Here is a 19,620-nt window from a genome sequence, read left to right as displayed (position 1 = left end):
ATTTATTGCTGAATTAACGGTTCATTTGTACTACTTTTTAACTTGATTTATACATAGAAATATTTTTGTATACTCAACAAAAGGTATTCCCATGTTTGTGCTTTGTATATCCATTTATTGGTTTAGTCGATTGACATTTGGGTTTGTGTTCTAAGTAGACTCACCCGCAGAGAAATTCCTAGACTAATAATTATAGAATCATCCTGAAATAAAATCCCTTGTAGGCACTTTTACCTGTCATTGTTTGATTTGCCCAAGCCTCCAGGGGTTTATTGGGTTTTCCTTGCTTTTATATTGTGCCAATGGTAAGGTGGTGCCAAAGGATAGTAGCAAATACTTAATCTCCCCGTGTCTACCAAGAGATAACTATAGCCTTATGTAATGTAAGTGGTGCTCGTGTAAAGCGTTTCAACACCTTTGGGTTAAGTTTGCACTATATACAACTTTAAAAAAAAAAGAGATTTATGGATGTGAGAGAATGCAAAATATGAACGATATGTAACCTGCCCCATCCACTTTAAAGTGTGAGGCCGGAGGAACGGAGGCAAGGTAAAGATACAGCAACTGCATGTAAGGAGTCGCCCCAGAGTGGTGCTGCTTGGGTTTGTAGTTAATGCTTTTATTAACAGTTAGAGGCAGACTGTCCGGATACATCGCAATGGACCTGGGCAGAATCGGTGACAGTTCAGCAATTTCAGTGTCTGGTGTGTAGGATGTGACTGTGAAGTCGCATAGCAGGCTCGACTCTGAAAGGCCTGCAGGGCAGGGACATAGTCAGTGGCATGTCAGGTGCGCGACTGCAGGCTCAAATATAGTAGTAAAGTAATTTTCACTTTGTAAATTGTGCGGTGGTTGCAAGCACATTCAATAATTAATGGCACAATGTAAACCGAATATAATAATGCATCAAACGCTTGCTGTTTCTCAGCTGCGTTTAAAGATTTAATGTTAGCAAGCGTATTTCAAACGTTCACATAAACCAATATGTCCCCTTTAATATACAAAACCCTTTGATGCGATTAACAAAGACTGCGACACCTTGCAAAAAACAATAATGAAACAAACGGGAATTATTGGCATTCACACATGCGCACTGGAGCACTTTAAACATCGCCATCCGCCTTAAAGTGTGAGACTGTAGGATCGTAGGCTCCGTAAAGATACAGCGACTCCATGCAAAGAAGTCTCCCCAGAGCGGGCTGCTTGTGTTTGTAGGGACGCTGCGGGTGCCTCGCACATTCTACAGGGCTCCAAAGGGCAAGAAGTGCAGCCCTCCCGGATGATGAAAGAGCGAAGGATAAAACATTGCCAGCAAACCGAGTGAGTGGTTCGAGCCACCATCGTGGGCTGGACACTGGCAGCAAACTCTCAAGAAGGGGTAAGTACCTGTCCTGGGAGAGGTCATTCCAACCCAATAAATTTTATGAAGCCACAGTGCCAGTAACGAAGGTCGGAAGCACCTGATTTAACAATAGCAGTTAGGCGGACTCCAGCTGCTGGCACCCTGAGCAAAACCAAAAAACAATGTGCCAAGAAACACATACATTAGTAACAGAGTAAGCAAACATCTGAACAAAGTATACTATATTTATAATAAAATTTAAAGAACTAATATTACATCAGTAAAAGCTGTTATAATTTGATTTTGAGGAGATCAGTTAATCTCCCTGTGCCTACCAAAAAACAAGCATTGGCATAGCCAATAGGTCTCGCCTTTTGGACCTTATAAGTATTTAGTTATGCAGCAGGTCCCAAAGGCGAGACCTATTGGCTATGCCAATGCTTGTTGTGTTATGCCACTGTCTGGAACTGTCATGAAAACTTACTGGTGAAAACGAAGTCAGAACGGCAGGGTGACAGCAATAGGTTCAAGTTTCAAAAAGCCAGATGAACTCGAGAAAGCTTTGGCTATGTTAAGAGACCTGATTGGAAAGAGGTACTGGAGGAGTCGATTGGTCTAGTACCTCAAAGGAAATGGGGTCAAAGGTGCATGAATGAGCAGCACGAACCGTGACTGTATGCCCAAGATAGTCTCTCCAGTGCTGCTAACCGTAGACAGTAGGGTAGGGAATTAAGAATATTTTCTTATTTACAGCAATCAGGAAAACAGCAAGTTTTGAGGCAGTGGTATCTCTGGACAAACCCAACCTGTGAAAATACATGCCGTATTACAAAGCAACAAATTCAAAGAGAAAAAAAATCAAGGAAAACAAATGCCACTGCATGTGAGCAAGAAAATAAAATAAAGCAACTAAACAATGTAAAGCAGCAACAAAATTCGGCATTAGGTAGGAGCAGGAGGTGAGCCCACGAGCTGGTGCGCGCGCTTGCCGCGAACTAAAGTGAAAGCGCAAGGATGTCGAGCCGGGAGAGTAGTCTGCTCATTTTCAAGCACTGCACTCGTGGCACGCCCCTGCTCGTTCCCGCAAGGTGGATACCGTCACAAGCACGAGTGTGTGCTTGAAAATGACCAGAGCGATAGCTAAAGGCCCTCCTATGCAGCGTATGCGTGCTGCGTAGGCAAGACCTAATGAATGTGTCCTTCCGTAATGCAACTGGTGCTTGTCCAAAGCGCTCCAAAACGTTCGGCTCGAGTTAATGCTATATAAAACGTCCCCAAAAAAATCCATAACGAGACCCCAAAATGATTGGTAGATTAAACTGTTGAACATTTCATTTGATAAATATGTGCACTCTCTCGAAAGTGAGGAAGTTCGAGTGATGACGGACCTCACTCATCACACACCAAGTGCTGACCGTTGTCAGCTCAGAGCCGAGAAGTCCTCGAGGTTTGAGAGTATTCAAGCTTGCTGAAGAGGCAATTTAGGCTCTTGAGTTCAAAGCTCAGAAACTGGGTACAGCAGAAAAGATGTGGTGTGACATAAGCACACCATCTGCTATCAGGAGAATGACAGGGCAGACTTCTGATACTCAAATAGCCTAAAGAGGCTGGACTCGGAGCGAGGGCTGGTTTGAAGGGTAAGGGGTTGAGTGGAGAGAGTATGTCTGTCAAGTGCCTCCACCTCAGTCAGTTCTGATTTATTAGCCAACAGGGTTGTGCATGCTGGTACTTGTTGTTCAAAATGTCCAATTATAAAATACGTGCATTTAAGTCACAAGTTGCTTAGTGCTGTTGAGTGAAAAATCAGGGCTGGCTGAAGGTCTCCCTAATCACATAGGGCCACTAGATATTTAAGTGTGTTGAGTAAGGAAGCAACAATACACACTATCTGTAAACGAAAGACTAGTAAGTACGTTTCTGAACATGGTGCCCAAATGAACCAAAACACAAACACGACTCCCAAAGTAAATAAAAAAGGAGAGCATGGCGGCATTGATGAAATATCAGTTAGTTACCTAAAAGGGTAAACCCAAATAAAGTCACTGGGACATGGGTATCAAACAGTACATAGGAGCAGCGGTCCCAGTGGACAAACAAGTATACAAGACGAAAGTAATTTTACAAATAATGAGAAAACCGTATTAAGCTTGATGGCCAGTGTTATTTAATCACACTGAACTGTGGATGATTCAAAACAATTTTAACACCATGGTAAAAAAGTGCCCCGGGAGGGGTAAAAAGTGATTGCAGTGAGGATGAGGGAGTGAGTAGAGGTAAGAGCAATTCATAAAATTCACTATTTGCAAGAAAACGAAGGCTCACATTTTCAGCCAAATTATTCATACATTATCGAAACACATTTTCCTAAACCATGATCAATGATAAACAACACAGTGATTTATTGCTGTTGTTGCGCCTGGTTAGTGTAACCGATGTCGACGTTTCGACCCTTTGAGGATGGTAAGTGAATGAGTCCCTTACCGCGGGGTCTTCCTCAGGACAGTTATGGGGGGTGGAGAAGGGTAGATAACTGGGAAAAAGAACAATGAAAGCTGTTCAAGGATAGCAAATTTTAAAAGAATGGATGTGGGTAACACATTTAGGGCCTAGGCCCAGTAAATTACCATGGAGCGGTCCTCGTGGGCCAGATAGGCAAGAAGGGCGCGTGGGCTCCTATTTGGAAGAGCGAGAACAGAAAACCCTGCAAAAGATAATATGCAGGTTCAATAGTGGCTCAGTGGTCCACTTGATTAACTGTAAGCGGTTAGCACCTGGATTAGCCGGGTAGTCAACTTACAATGGAGGGTGTCAATCCCTTTTCTAATGGAGAAAGGCCAGGCTGAAGAATTTAATCCAATAGAAAACGGGCAAAACAGCTCTGTGGAGAGATCTCTAGAGGGTGAAAGGGAAAGTGGTGACGTTCATAAAGCAGACACCAACTCCAAACTGAAAACATTAAAGTTAAAAAAGAGCGTGAACTGAATCTTAACCATGCGTGCTGGCACTGAAACAATAAACAACTATGGCAATGCTTATTATGCGATTCCAGGAAACTAGCTAGCGATGTGTTGGGGTTGCGGTGGTAACGGGACAATGTGCGCGCCGTGTTGGCGTTGATTGGGAGCAGAACCAGAATGAAAACTGCTGTTAAAGAGAGCAAGAATTGCTCATCTAGGCGCTGTCAATGTGAGTGGCTTAATTGCAGCTGCTTAAAAGGGAAAAAAAGAAGGATTAATCATCTATGCGCTATCACTGTAAATGCGATATCACATTAACTGATAAAACCTCATAGGAACGGGTAGAGCGGAAAGATGCCTGCTGTTTAAATCAGGGTGCACTATCAGTCCGGCAAATGAAGCGACCAGGAACCTTGAATCAGGCCGGACCACCAAGTAAACAAAACACTTAACATGAGCAGAGGCAGGCCCCAAAAAAAAAGTGCTCTCAAAGTATTTTAAATAACCTGAAGAGTAAGAGCACATGTAACAGAGGCAGTCCTCATGGGAGGATACAAAAGTTCAAAAGGAGGGACTGCTAAGCGTAGTCACCAAACAAAAGCCGGCCTTCAAAAAGGACAGTAAGAGAAATTAATGAAAAAGTTGTGTGATACTTGAAGCCCATATTGTAGATGGGGCATTTCTCGAAGAGACAGAGCACACACGCTGCCTAGGTGAGGCTTAAAAACAAATCAAGATATCTACGTGGATGTGATTGACTGGCGCTCATTCTTTGAGGTTGACTGAAACCTGCAAAGGACTGTTACCCTAACCATATTAGCCTTATAAATTTATTTTGCCCGTATGATACATCTCCTCGATTCTCTATAAGCTAGCACGCTGTGTTTGCCAGTAAATGTGGCTGAGCAACTTGGTCTGTGACTCAGATTTGCTTAATTCTACCACATGTTTCCTACTTATCCACATTATGTGATTAAGAAAAATCCTTTTAAATCACTGATTCTCAGTTCTGTTAACTGCCAAAGTTAGGAGCATTTCCGAATGGTAAATCTCAGTGTATAGATTTAATAATTAAACAACTGGCTAGTGATAGGAGAGCTGCTTCATACTTGAACAGGTGCTCCAGGGAGGGGTACACATAGTGATTAAAAAGTACCTATGTCCTTTGTTCTATTCATGTGAAGCAACCTGGTGCAGCGTACTAACACTATATGAGGCACAAGTAAAATCCAGGCAAAACAAAAATGTGCTCAGAAGTGTTCACAGTCCATGTGAAGGATCTATTACAAATTGGCGACCTCTTGGACGCGCCTTTTAGCTGTCGAGTACTCTTTTTAAAGGAAGCTCGAAGCAGATGTGGTTACGTCTCTGCAGTATGATAACATGTGCATGCACCTAAGTGCCTGTAAGCACATTAAAATAGGCCATACTTTCAGAGGCATCAGAATGCTGAGAGAACACCGGTTTTTCCTCTTGCCAAACTAGTTTCTGCTTGGGAGGATATGCTGTCTACTGTCTAAGATGGTGACAGTCGATCAGACATGGGCTCAAATACCGCTTCTCACACATGACTACATTGTGAGATCCAGAGCAAATCCAATTACCACTAAGCATCCGTTTCCCTAAACCGCCATAACTCAAAGGGCTTTGAAATTCGCTGAGTCCGGGCGGTTCTCTGCGCCTCCTTTACTGTTCCCCCTAAAAGTGTTTTTTACTTTTCCCTAGTATTGCTGACCGTCTTTTAAAAAAAAAAAAGATAACTGAAGGCAGCGCTTTAGAAGCACTCTCCTTGATTTACATTCTCCTGTTCTCGACCTTGTCTTGCATTGGCAGACTGCCATCAGTTACTAATTGCCGGGCTGATGAGCCCACAGCCCTGAAGCCTGTGAGGTCATCAGCTAGGCAAAATCATTGCTTCCTGCACTCCTTCCCCTGATGACGTGAGTGAAAAGTTAGCTCCTGGGTCAGGTGCCTCAGGCTGAAGCCCGGTAACACCAGGTGCTGCACGTCCATCAGGAGCTGGAGCCAAGCCACCCCACCCTTTCACAACTTGTCATAGGATGGGGTGGGGTCTGCAGCCTCAGTGACCCCACATCAATCTATAAAGAGCTGTGAAAAAGTGGGATTAGATCCTGCAGGCGGCAAACTGGGCATTGGAGTCTGCGCAGGTTGAGTTTTGTATTTCATGACGGTCTTTTCCGGTTCCGGTGGCCTGCTCGAGAGGAGACTGAGTTTGCTAAACCATCTTTACCCCCGTGTTCCTACTAATATTTTCATGACCGGGGGAGCCTCTTTTCCGAATGTAATGGATTAATGGCATTGTCGTTAAGTTAAATGTTTAAGAGCTATGCATGTGTGTTTATGCCATAATTTATGGTTCGTTCATGGCAAGTAACTGAACTTTTGCTTAATTTCTGCTTGTACTCGATTTTAAACTGAACAAGATATTCTGTAACCACTTTATTGGTCGGTCAGAGTCAACTTAATGCTACTGCAAATAAATTATACCACTCACTTTAAATGAAAAAAATTATGTAAGTTAAACTAATTGGGAAATGCATTTTTTAAAGTTGTGAATGCTCTGACAGTTAATTAAAGAATTGCTACTGTTTGTGTGTGTGTAACAGAAAACAGAACACACTGAGAAAATGTCTTTATTTTAATATTGTAATATGCACAGTTTAAAATAGACTGCCAGGAAATGTGCAAAATGTTCCTTGGATAAGGTAAAATGAGAGCTTTCAAAATGCATATAGTTTAGAAACTCACAATCCTAATGTGCCTAGTGCTAGGGCAAACCATTTTTCCTTTAGAAAGGAAAAACTCCAGAACTCAGCTTTTAACACCCTGCCTACCTATCACAAATAATAAATCCAGATGCGCAGCATGGTTGGCATTAGCAGTACAGGAGCGGTTGTTTTATTACAAAAAGTATGGGAACTGTTCTTTTTTAGATACAAAAAGCTTGGGAATAGCATTCCCAATAGATACCTCCCACTCTTGCCTATAGTATTTCACTAAATCTCCCTGTAGAAGCAAAGAGAGAAACACTACAACACATTATGTGCACAATGATGTTTTCTTATGATTTTTCCTATATTTTGATTTCCTCTGGATGAACTAACGGGCCTAAAAACATGTCTTAACAAGCATTGGCATAGCCAATAGGTCTCGCTTTTGGAATCTTATAAGTATTTAGTTATGTAGCACAATATCCTTGGTGCAAGAACATCAACTGTTGCATGGCTAAACAGTTATAAGGTCCCAAAGGCGAGACCTATTGGCTATGCCATTGCTTGTTGTTATTCCACCCTGCATTCCATAGAAGAAATAAAAAACGCAACAGACATTCCAGAAAGCACTGATCCACGATTTGCCATGTCATTCAGAGGAGGGAGCAGCGGCGTAACATAGGCCCCCGTGTGGGAGACGACTAAAACGGTGGTCTCTAAGCAAAGACATTGAAACATATTTGCGTTTGTTGCCCTAGAGCTGCTGACCTGGACTGCATGGGATGAAAACATGTCTGCATCTCCACAAAGACAAGCACCTGTACCCTTGCATACTCTGTCGTGGAGCCACCAGACACATAAGCATCAGCAACACAGAAAAAAACATTTTGAACAGAAACTTGACACATGCCCATACCACCAAATCAGAAAATAAACAAACATGATGGTACCATAAATATGCTTTTTAATTCCCTACAATGTTATAATAATTATGTTTACTGTATTCTAATGTCTAAAGCAGCATTGCACGGATAAGTCACACAAATTATGACTGGGCTTTTCAATATCAGGACCAAGCACAATGCTGAGCAATCACTTAACCGATTTTATATTCATTTGCTAAAAATAGAAAAAGACAGGAGAAGTTATTCAAATTCTGCCACAAGCATCAATTGTAATCGGCAATTCAGAATTAATATCAAACACGACATGTGATTAAATGTTGAAACACATGACGTCTTACTGGGAAAGTGGCCTAGACAAACTAAAAAGCTGAATCAGAAAATACCTCCGACAAGAAAGCTGCGCTCTGCCACTTGTAACCAAATGAAATTCAAATGGCACCGCTGTGGCCGACCAGCTGACTCGCTGCTAAACTAAGTACTGTTAAACAAATGTACAGTACTACCATACCAACCAAAAGTTAGACAAGCAGCACAAGACATGTTTTAAGAAGGATGCGGAGTTCAGGAACACGCACAGTCAGCTACAATGCCTCCTTAATAGTCTTTCCGGCTGTGTGCCTCAAAGCAGCCTAGCGCTGCCTATGGCACTTTGTACAACTAACATTGAGCGCAACTTGAAAGCAGAAAAAACTTTGACTCTAAAATCGTCAATGCCCCCTCTGAAGCACGTACCATGTGAACAACCATTTAGAGAACTAAAAAAAACAAGGGAAGGCAGAAGTACAAACAAGAAAGCAAATAAATAAAAAACATTAAAGGTACTTACTATTCAGTATTGTGACAGGAAAAGCATCGCCAAGAATGTGAAATGTCTTTGTTTGGGTGTTGGTGACATTAAACCGTATGTATCGGCTTTCCACTGCGCCAATAGGGCTCCCAGGGGGAGCATGTTCAGCGCTCTTTTCAGGCACTGTCACTTAAAATTAATAATGGCCAAATCAGCACGTGGCTGTAAGGGATAGACAGACTGGTCGATTTGAAGGTTTCGAGGCCACGCTGCGGGCCCACACAACTCGCCCTTTCACTTACTACTCGGAAACGAACAAAGGGGTTAGTGAGGAAGTCTCAACTGCTACACAGCATGCCAGAAAAATAGACTGACAAGGCAGGCGCGAAAAACGGGAAATAAAAGGAAGGGATATAGGAAAGAGAAAAATGGGGCAAAGTAAAAAAACAGGGATGGTAACAGATCGAAAGTGACGGGGAAGAACAGAGAGGTTGGGAGAAGTGCGTGGAGGACCCTAACTGGGGTTTGGAGCAAAGAGTTGCAAGGGGGAGAATGGAGGTGCGTGTTGAACGAATTATAGAAAGGTTGGGAACTTGTCGATGGTTCGGAAAATGCGGCGAGAGTGCGCGGAATTAAATATCACAGTGAAAAGGAGAAAAGTAAACAAATGCATCGAAAAATAACAGCAGGAGGGGGTTCACGAGGAATAAAAGATCGAGAGACAAGGGGCACATTCTAATTTCGTGGCTAGGCAACAAGCAGAGAGAAAAAGGGAGAGTAACAAGCAATGGCTGCGCAGCCGTGAAACTGACACGGCTGCGCGGCCGCAAAAGTGAAAGGAAAATGAAACTGACGGGGAGGGGGTAGGGGAGGGGATTCACACGCTGTAAGGCTTAATGAGACATTACAGAAAGCCAGATGACAGCTGTGCACGTCTTGTGCGCGCAGGGCCGGCTTTAGTGCTGGTGGCACCCTGTGCGACAATGTTTGTTGGCGCCCCCCCCAATGACTACCTTCACCACGGATTCTCTCACTAGCACCCTTTAACAGTGACCAAGACTCCATAACCACACTCTCTCAGATGCATTGAATTAGTTATATAGCGCCACTGATACCAGTGTAGGGTGTCCAAGCACTTTGCATCACATGCACATTACACAGAGACAATCAATCATAAGTGTGTAAATCAGTGTATAGGAAATGTTACATAAGCCAAAGGACTAAAAGTGTAGGAGTCACATGACATCCATACTGGTAGGCAGTATAGTTTAAGAGTGCTTGGTGTGGAGAAGCACAAACTCAGAGTCGAAAAAGAAACAGCGTAGTTGGGAGTTTTCTTTAATACTAAATCGATTTCTAGCCAAATTAACCCTTCTTGCAACGTTAATCAATGTTTTAATAATGTATACTTTGCAGTGTGTATGCAGTTCTAGGATGAAAGTTAATAGCTCCCTATTCTATATTAGGACATTAAGTTATAAATTGAAAGTAACAAAAGTCTCTTTTGAAAGCAGTAACCTGCTGATCTGTTTACATCATATGCACTCTGTAATCTACTTGGCACGCGTTCTTTGCAGCAGGCATACTAACCCTCTGCATTAACTTCACCTAAGTTCAACCTCAACTGTACAAAATGCTGATCTCTTTCCAGGAAGATAATTAATCACACGAGTTATCTTGACATTTATGTGAGGCCTGGTACTTGCAGGGGGAAAGAAACGCTGCAGCAGGTGCTTCAAAAGCATAATAAACTTTCAAACACGGCGCCCCCAGGAAGCCAGCACCCGGTGCGGTGGCACCGGTCGCACCGCCCTAAAGCCGGCCCTGTGTGCACGTAACAGCAAGCTGGAGGCCGGCAAAAGCCTGTGGGTAGCACTTTGAAAACCCAGTTACTAAATGTCTTGCCAGAGCAGCGCATGCGCTGGCTCAGGCGAGACCTAAAAATGACTCTTAACTCTAAACCTTTTGGCTTATTTTCTTCTGTTTATTAAAAACTAATGTGTTTGAGGCATGTTAGTTGTAGATCACATGCTTTGCATACTCCTGCCATCTAGTGTTGGGTCCAGATGTTTGCAGTTTGTTTTTCTTCGAAGAAGTCTTTTCCAGTCACGAGGTAGGTGACTTCTCCTTCTGGTGATAGTGCGCATGGTCATCAACTCCAATGTTAGATTCTTTTTTTCCGCCATCGGGTTCGGACGTCTATTGCTACGCTCAGGTTCGACTCAGTTCTTCGGGTTCCCTCGGTTCGTAAGACACTCGCCCTCAACGGTATTGTTTTCGATACGCGTTTCTCATCTCTGGGTCTCTTATTATTAAAACTTCTTTGATCGAGAAGCTAACGGAAGGCCATTGGGTCTACCCGCGTCGGTCCGCCTTGCAGTAAATGGAATGGACTCCATTTAAATTCTGCCCTCTGTGCTGCATGAAGTTTCTTCGCACCATCTCTCACGAAATGTGCAACCTGTGCTTGTCTCCCGAGCACAAAGAAGAGGACTGTGACGCGTGCAAGGCTTTCAGCTTCAAGAAGACACTTCGCGACCGTCGGGCTCGACATTGCGACATGCAGAGCCGGCTCGGCACCAAAGCAAACCGAAAAGACTTTGGCTCCGAAAACCCTCATGCCAAATCATGCACAGAGCCGAAACCTTAGGGATCGAAGAAAAAGGCCGGTTCCCACCTACCCCCTTCGGCACCGAAACACACTTCAGATCCGAAAACGCCAACGCCTAAAACACCGGCACTGAAACAACCTGATCTGCCAAAATCACCAAAAAGCACCTTTTCGACGCTCATCCTGACATACCAGAACTGAAACCGAATGTGCTCCACATTAATCCAAAAACTGGACCCTAATTCAAAAACTGGACATATTACCACCAAAGTAGCTTTGAAACGTAAAAATGCACCAGAAGAGGAATACCACATTCCTTTAAAAGGGAGGTGTCGGGACTAACCCCTCCCCTCCTCCTCTTCTCCCTACTCTTCCATTACCTCCTTTTCCTCATTTTAAACCTTTTGCCAATTTCACCTCAACACTCGCCACATACACCTGACAACCAGGATGATGGGAATAGTTATGGGGATGGAGATGATCAGCCACTACCTACAGACCCCTGGGACGACTACAACACCAATTCACCCACAGGCAATGATCCTGACCTGTACCCTACAAAACCCTGTCCACTGGATGACAGTGTAGGTTACATTGAACTACTAGGTAGAGCTGCCAACTACCACGGGGTACAGCTGCACAAAGAATCCCTTGAACAGGATTTCCTTTTTGAAACCCTTCGCAGCACACAAAAGTCATTGCACACACTCCCCATGCTCAAAGGTATGATCAGGCATGTTGATGACATATTTAATGACCCAGTCAGGGCCCGTATCCTTACCCCTAGGGTAGATAAAAAGTACAAGCCAGCACCTTCGGACCCACTGGACATAAAGGGACAATTACCATTGGACTCCGTAGTGGTGTCCAACACACGAAAAAGGGCCAATTCCCAAACTACAGATGATGCTTCACCCCAGATAAAGAATCCAAGCTTATCGATGCTTTGGGGGAAAGGGTGGCATCTCAGGCAGCAAACTTCTGGTGCAACTCTAACACGCAAGTGCTGCTCGCAAGATACGACAGGGCGCATTGGGATGAGATGGAGCAGTTGTTCCAATATCTGCCCGATGAACACAAAGCTAAGGCGCAAGAATTAGTGTGGAAGGGACAGTTTATTTCAAATAATGCTATCAGGTGCTCCCTAGATGCTGCTGACACTGCTGCTAGAGCTGTAAACACCAGCGTCCTCTTTCGAAGGTACGCATATCCGGTTTTAAACCTAGGGCCAGACTACCATCCTAAACGCACCCTCTGACAAAGAACACTTCTTTGGCTGTGTCGTAGATTCCTCACTGGAAAATATGAAAAAAGATACTGAAGTGGCCAAATCCTTGGGAGCCCTTCAATTGACACAAGCATGTGGTTCCTTTTGGCGCTCTTTCTACTGCGGAGGGTCTAAAAATACCTCCTCAGAGACTACCACCACCACGTAAGAGTAATAACCAACCCTCTTCCTCTAGGGGTTACTTCAGAGGGGGCTATAGAGGCAACAACGGCAAAGGCAGAGGTAGAGGCTCAAACACACGCGCCTCCCCCCTCCAACACAAAACAGTGACTTCACTACACTTCCCCCCCCATCCATTTAACAACTGTTGGGGGACGTCTTTCGATTTTCCTACCCGTCTGGCATTCCATAACAACAGACAAATGGGTACTGGAAATTATCCGTTCTGGTTAGTGCATGCAGTTCACCAACAATCCTCCAAACATACCCCCAAGGTCCCACAAATTCTCTCCGGATCATTTACACCTCCTAAAACAAGAGGTTCAGTCACTCCTTTTAAAAGGGGCTATAGAGCCCATACTATCACAACACCACGGGTTGGACGTGTACTCCTTTTACTTCCTAATACCAAAAAAGGATGGTTCTCTCAGACCAACATTGGACCTCAGAGAACATGACCATTACATACAGTCAGACCATTTTCATATGGCTACACTTCAGCAAATCCTACCACTTCTGCAACAGGGCGACTTTCTGTCAACACTCAACTTAAAGGACGCCTACTTCCATATTCTAATCCATCCCGCTAATCGCAGATTTATCAGATTTGTGGTAGCGGGTCAAAATTACCAGTTCAAGGTCCTCGTGCTGGGAGTCACCACTGCCCCCAGTGTCTTCACAAAGTGTCTGGCGGTAGTTGCTGCTAACCTAAGAAGACAACACATCCATGTCTTCCCTTACTTGGACGACTGTCTCATCAAAGCCAACAAATATCCAAAATGTCTCCTGCGCACCCACAGAACAATTCTGTTACTACATCAACTGGGGTTCACAATGTGCTAAATTCACAGCTCCAACCTGCAACTACTCAAAACTATCTAGGAGCCACCCTAAATACGCAAAAGGCTCTGGCTTTTCCCAATGCAGCCAGAATTCACAACATGCAGGCTGTAGTTCTCCAGTTTCAATCCAATCACTTGCTTCCAGCTCAGGTGTATATACAACTACTAGGAATGATGGCATCTTGCATGATGATAGTTCCCCATACCAGGCTCTGCATGCGTCCCCTTAAAGAATGTTTAGCGAGTCAGTGGAAGCAATCACAGGGTCTGTTAACCGATCAAGTGTTGGTAAACGACTGTACTCACTGCTCTCTGCAGTAGTGGAACACACAAAATTTATCAAAAGGACGGCCCTTTATAGACCCAGTTCCACCAACAGTACTAACAGCGGACGCGTCTCTCACTGGCACCACACAGTGCAAGGCCTATGGAGCCAGTGGCAAAAGTTGCTCCACATCATTCATTTAGAGCAGCTTGCAATCTTTATAGCTCTCAAGGCAAGTCAAACACACCTGGTTGGCAAAGCTGTCTTAGTCCGTACCGATAACATGTCAGCCATGTACTACATACAACAGGCATTGGCATAGCCAATAGGTCTCGCTTTTGGGACCTTATATGTATTTAGTTATGCATCACAATATCCTTGGTGCAACAACATCAACTGTTGCATCGCTAAACACTTATAAGGTCCCAAAGGTGAGACCTATTGGCTATGCCAATGCTTGTTGTTCTTTAAAGAATCTGGTCACCCAATTCAAGTAAACACCATACACAATGTGTTCTACAATAGCACCACACCCAGACAGAGCCTCTCTGTCTGGCAGTGTCCCCAGGGCCAGAAGGGTCTTCAACCAATGCTGTCTGCTCTGGACATCATGCTTGGTGACTGCAGCGCTCTCATGCTAAAAAAATAAATATATAAATATTAAAGGATTTATGAAGAAACGTGCAGGCGCCCAGACAGTGTGTTTCAATAAAAGAGCCTGCGAAATGCTGAATTGGTTTCTATAGCTGACTGGCGTCCTCCCTCCGTCCCTGCCTAAACCCAGAAGCCCCTCTTCATCCGCTAAGGAAGTGGTGACAAATGGCTGGGCATCAGTGCGTGATAATGCGGTCCCAGCGGGAGCTGCCAGGGGTAGCGGCATGGCCCAGCCCCTGTCCAGTGACCATAACAAATACAGCACTTAATGGTCAGCAGCGAGGTGAGCGTGGCCGAGCTTCACCTTGGGAGCTCCTCTGGGGGACGTGGGATGGAAGTAAGGAGCGCATGCGAAAGGAGAACTGCAGACAGTTGTCTACGAGAAGAAAATCGGTTGAAGAGGGAATGATAGAGGCCGTAGGAAAACTGGGGGATGTGGGGGGGGGCGGCGAGGGGTGTCGGGCGCAGGCGAGAGTGTCTGGTAAAAACGGAAGCGAGCACCAAGAAGGGAGAATGTACAAAGTGTGCAGGAATAAAAGAGAGAGAAGGGACGACGAACCGCAGAACAAAATGCAAGGGTAAGAGAAGGTGAGATGGTGAAGCAGAAACAATAGTAGAGGAATAGTAGAGAAGTGGATAGAGGGAAAGTGCGCGTAGAACGGGAGTGCAGTTCCGAAGAAAGTGGCAAAATGTGTATGCAAAAAGGTGTGTGCGGAATCGAGAAGAAAAGGTAAAGCGTTTGGATTGAGTCAGTAAGCAGAAACAAAGAGATAATGAGTGATGAATTAAGTGAGAAAAATGTGTGGAGAAAAGATGAGCACAAAGAGAAGTGGGGGCGAGAGGGTAGAAAGAAAAGAGAAAGATGTGGGAGTAGGCGGGAGAAACGAGGAGATAAGGAAACAGGAGTAAAGGGAGGCAAACGTGTGGGGAGACGAGGAAAGCAGACGTGGCAAAGTTGGAGAAAAGAAAGGTACAGGAGATGGGCATACAAGGAGGTTCAGAGGGAATAGGAAGGAAGGGATAGAAGTAAGGGACAAAGAGTGACAAGTGAGTAAGAAGAGAAACTAGGAGGCTATATTGAAGATCCACAAGAGCAGGTGAGGACGAAAAAAAGCTAGAGGAAGGGAGTATACATTGTTATAGAAATAAATGGGGGTGAAAGTGTGGAAAAGAAGAATAGGGTGAAACAAAGCTAACAAGGGATTTGGGGAAAGGATGGATGAAAAGGTGGGGAGGAAAGTAACAGGGAGAGAAGACAAAAATTATTTAGTCCATGGAAAAAAATCCTAATTCGGAGTCACAGGGAGTCGAAAGATACCTGAGAAAATAGGTAAAGGAGAACAAGGAATGTAAATGAAATAAACGGAGGAAGGCAGAGCAGACCAAAGGAAAATATTTGATTGAAGAAAATGTATGGGGGAGTAGGAAAAGAAGACAGGGAAGAAAAGAAGCAGCCATAGGAATAGAGCAGAACATAGCAGGAAAGGAATAAGGGAGGAGGAGAAAAGTTATAGGCTAGTGAGTATGGCAAACAATCACTGGCAAAGCTAACAGATATTGTCTTTCAGTGGTGTTATCCAAACTTTTGGCTTCGAAATCTTTTTTCCTGATGCTCTTCTGTATCAATATAAGGAAAACAACTCGTGTTTGCTGATGCGGAACAGCATTAGATAAAACAAAAAAAGAATTACTGCAGTGTGATGATGTATGTGCATGTGTCACCATGCATGCGCAAGTATGCGTCATGATGCAGCAGCTTTTTTATTCGTTTTTAACTTTGAATTTACCATTCGAAGGCGTCAGACACCAACATTGGAGTGCTAAATTAAACAAGTCCGACGTTTGAATATCAGGCTTCTTCATGTAATGTATCGTTGGTATCTTCGTGATTAACATAGGAAAGGGTTTTTCAACTCATCTTTTACTTGTGTTCTGGCAGAAAACGAGACGGGATAAGCTTAAGTCAAGTGATGTGATGTTCGGTTTAATTAGCACTAAAACCCCTACCTCCTTTTAACACTATAGTCGCAAATCAGACCTTTGCCCTGGGTAAAGTGAAGCCACCAGACAGTAACAGCTGTTTAGGCAACTGTACCAACAAACCATCAACTGTAGAGAAGAGCCTACACGTCACAATAGTGCTGTTCGCCACAAGCCAGGACTAGATGAAAATGGTACATGACAGGAAGCCTCTTGAGACCTAAGCACTTTAAATATTACTTGTTCCCAAAATCGCCATGTGTGAATCATCAAAATCGAGAGTTCCTTAGTGCAGACACCAACCAAAACAAGCATTGGCCACGCGGCCGTAAAAGTGACACTGATCGCGCGAAACCCAGGTGACTAAGGAAACAAGATGGCAAAAGTGAAAGCAGGGGTGCGGGTGCACACGAGGGCAAACACGCGAGCCGCAAAAGTGAAAGCAATCACGCTCCAGATGGCGCCTCGGGTGCTGAAAACTGTCTGCTGCGCGTGTGCACGTGCTCGTAACCGCAAGCGCTAGGCCACCAAAAGCATGGGGTAGCACTTTGAAAACCCCACTTACTAAATGTCTCACAGAGCAGCGCATGCGCTGGCTCAGGCGAGACCTAAGAACAGGGGGGAGGCTCACACTCTCCAGCTGTCCCACTTAGCCCAGGACATTTGGAAGTGGGCCATTCATCACAAAATCCACCCCCTAGCGGAACACCTCCCAGGAGTGAACAACCAGAATGCAGACCTCCTCAGCAGACAGAGGCATCAAGTACATGAGTGGGAACTTCACCCTCAGGTCCTCCTCCCACATTTTCAAAGTTGGGGACTCCCTCAGATAGATCTCCGCCACACACTAAAACGCAAAATGCCAAAGCTTCGCCTCCAGGTACCCACACCAGTTATCCAAGGGCAAGGCACTATGGATGAACTGGTCAGGGATATTTGCCTATGCTTTTCTGCCTCTCCCACTCATTCCAGCAGTGGTTCGGAAGCTTAGGCAAACATCCCTCACATTGATCCAAGTAGCTCCCACATGGGCCCATCAACCATGGTTCACAACCCTGTTGAAGCTCTCTAGTTCCGCATCAAAAGCTGCTCCTAACACCCAGTCTCCTTACACAGAGCAATGGAGAAATCAGACACCTAGATCCCAAACAACTGAACCTCGCGATCTGGCTCCTGAAGTCATAGAGTTTGGTTGTCTGAACCTTCCACCAGACTGTATGAACATCATCAGGTAGGCCAGAAGGCCTTCCAGTACAGCCTGTTACACAGCAAAATTGGAGTGTTTTGTTATTTATTGCACTAACAATCATATTAACCCTCTTCATGCTTTCATACAAAACATTATCTGTTATCTGTTACACTTGCAGCAGTCAAGATTATCTTTCACCTCCATCCCCCTACATCTTGCTGCAATAGCTGTCTACCTACAAAATAGGCAACATATATCGCTTTTCAGAGTGCTCGTAATTAAAGCTTTCATGGAAGGACTTAAGAGTTATACCTCCAAGACTCCTACCTGCCCCAATGTGGAATCTTAACATAGCCCTCACAAGATTAATGGGACCACCCTTTGAACCCATGCATAGGTGTGAGCCACAGTTTCTCTCTTGGAAAACCGCTTTCCCCATTGCAATCACATCACTAAGGAGAGTGTGTGAATTGCAGGCACTAAGCATAGAAGAACCATTTTCCAACCTTCATAGTGAGAAAGTGGTTCTGCGCACAAACCCTAAATTTCTACCTAAAGTAGTCTCTGCATTTGACATATATCAGTCGGTAGAATTACCAATATTCTTCCCTCAACCCAAATCTGTTGCAGAAAAAGCTCTACACACCTTAGATGTCAGAAGAGCACTACATCGAAACAATACAATCATTTTGAAAGACCAAAACTCTTTTTTTTTTGCTTTTGCACCACCGCATAAGGGCAATCCTATCTCTAAATCAGGTATTGCAAGGTTGATTGTTAAATGTATTCAAACCTGTTATGTAAAAGCAAAGAGAACTTTAACTATACCCAGTAGAGTGCATTACACTCGCAAGATAGGGGCTACTATGACCTTCTTAGGAAACATTCCCATAGTGGACATTTGCAAAGCTGCAACATGGTCTCCACCTCACACTTTCACAAAACACTACTGTGTAGATGTGCTAGCAAAACAACAAGCTAATGTGGACCAAGCAGTACTTAAAACACTATTTCAGACAACTCCAACAGCTACAGGTTAGCCACCGCATTGGGAGATTACTGCTATATAGTCTATGCAAAGCCTTTAATCTACAGCTCACATGCCTCAAACGGATAACGTTACTTACCCAGTAAACGTGTGTTCTTGGCATGCACAGCTGTAGATTCACATGCGCCCACACGCCTCCCCGGGTACCTGTAGCTGCTGCAGTTCTCTCTTTAGTATAAATACATACACATGGACATCTCTATTCTACTCTTTCTAACTCCATTCTCACCCTCTGCAGGAAAACAATCTAACAATGGAGTTGATGCCCATGTACGCTATCACCGAAAGGAGGAGTCACCTACCTCCTGACTGGAAAATACTTCTTCGAAGAAAAACAAACTGCAAACATCCGGACCCAACACTAGATGGCAGGAGTATGCCACGCATGTGAATCTACAGCTGTAGATACCAAGAACGTTATCCTTTAGTGTTCATCAATGATACTAGGCCTAGGAGAAATTCAATTACGCAGCATGATTTCTAGAATTTCACTTGTGCACAATTCCTTAAATTACACCATGTTACTTAATTATGTTGCATTCGTGGCAAAATTATTGCTATGGAACAATTCAAATTACCAGAACGGAAGCTGCTGTTGATTGCGGAACTTCTGTTTCCAAAGATTCCTTATTTGGAATGAAATGGGTAATTGCATCCAAATGGATTCAAATGCATTTGTGCAAAATGCTGGATTTTCATTTTGGCTAATTATTTATAATTTCACCTAAATTTCCTAGAATTGGACATAATTACACAAAAGCAACCCCTAATCGTTACCAGATTAGTCATGTCATGTCTAGTCAAAAATATAGTATGTTACCATACAAGATGCACATGCATCTTTAATCTGTCCGTACTCTG

At 44.1% G+C, this 19,620-nt stretch overlaps 1 protein-coding gene across 2 annotated transcripts in view; it reads left to right on the top strand.

Annotated features, from left to right (window-relative positions):
- HSD17B14 (hydroxysteroid 17-beta dehydrogenase 14) overlaps positions 1 to 19,620 on the top strand; it is a 128,298-nt gene that overhangs the window by 91,941 nt on the left and 16,737 nt on the right. The gene's annotated exons all lie outside the window — the stretch shown is intronic.

Source organism: Triturus cristatus, chromosome 7, assembly GCF_964204655.1.
Source record: "Triturus cristatus chromosome 7, aTriCri1.1, whole genome shotgun sequence".
Taxonomy (NCBI): domain Eukaryota; kingdom Metazoa; phylum Chordata; class Amphibia; order Caudata; family Salamandridae; genus Triturus; species Triturus cristatus.
This window is presented reverse-complemented; position numbering and strand designations above follow the sequence as displayed.